This window comes from Penaeus monodon, chromosome 25, assembly GCF_015228065.2.
Source record: "Penaeus monodon isolate SGIC_2016 chromosome 25, NSTDA_Pmon_1, whole genome shotgun sequence".
Taxonomy (NCBI): domain Eukaryota; kingdom Metazoa; phylum Arthropoda; class Malacostraca; order Decapoda; family Penaeidae; genus Penaeus; species Penaeus monodon.
The window spans coordinates 30165626-30167104 of NC_051410.1; positions in this window are offsets into that span (position 1 = coordinate 30165626).

Here is a 1479-nt window from a genome sequence, read left to right on the forward strand (position 1 = left end):
ATTGTATTTAGAGCTAAACTAATAAATGTTAACAATTAAATGCTACAGTTCGTGATATATCGAAAATTCCTTTTTTTCAGGTAATTAAACTTTGACAAAATCTTATGCAGCCTAATTTCTGACAGGGAATTTAACACAACTGTATTGATTCACAAAGTGCAGAACCTTTATCACATATATAATAAAGGTGATAGCATAGAGGTGCGCAGTGTTATTACAGCTCATACAAAAATGGAATTTGACCTTAATCTAATAATAACTTTTTTTTTTTTTCAAAACTGCAATATTGCATCAAAGAAGGCCTAATCATTTTGGACTGCAATATCATACAGCCTTTCACTCCCATTAGCATAAGAAATTATCCTATTTTGTTAGATATATCAGAAAATCTTTTTATTATTCCTTAGGACTGGTTTGTCATGGCCCGGATTCACACAAAGAAACATATTGGTCACTTGGGGTCGAACAATGATCTAGAAAGGCAAATAAAGTGAAACCACAAGAGCTTAAGTATTGTATGCAATGAAACTACGAATAATTTATACGTTGCAAACACCATATACAGATGCCTCGGTGATTTGATCACATTGGTCTAGGAAAGAAGATATTGCGTTGATCGGAATCACAGTTGGTTAAATCAATCCTTGCGCAAACTAGAGGTAACTGTTGGTAGGAATATCTCTAGCATCAGAGGAGTTACTGAATCGTGTGTCGGAAATGGGGTTCTACCTCTCGTAAAGAACTAGCTAGTCCTTGAGCACTTTCGGAGAAAAAATGTTGTAATATCATATTAATGTTTTTAAACGTGACTTAACCTTTTACTTTATAAGGATATTTTTCCAGTGCGGGTATATTTCAGCATGATTATGCTAAGTAACTGGTGGAGCTTGGTTAGCCTTATTCATTTTCATATTAGTTCAGTGTTAATAGACAGCACCTGTATATTTGTAGAAAACATGAATTCTAAGCCATGGGATGCTGCGGTAGGGTGGCCAGTTCCTTTTTGCCTCTTCTTTAAAAATATAATATGTAGGTTGCCTCAACGAAAACTGGCCTTAACGAAACTGAAGGTCTCTAACGGATGTAGATTAACGTTTTACCAAGGATTAACCTTTTAAAGTCCCGAAAATTGCATTAATATATTCAGATCAATATACGCGTTAAATATTTTGATTTTACAAATACTTTTAACATATCAAGTGACCAGTTAGAAGAACTATATAGATCATAGTGGCAGCTTAGAAGAAAGTAAGTGTAGATTGTCCCTCATGTAACGCAAACAAACGTCTCAGACCATTCAATATATGATAGAACGGTCTCAGCATTATATATCATAGTAAACTACATACAATATTTCCAAACCTTGCTGAGTAATGCTTTATAGTAACATTATAATCCTCAAACAATAATGCTACTACCATTATCTGACAAGGTGCCCCGACTAACATGCGTGTGACCTTTATATTTCTAGGCAAACAC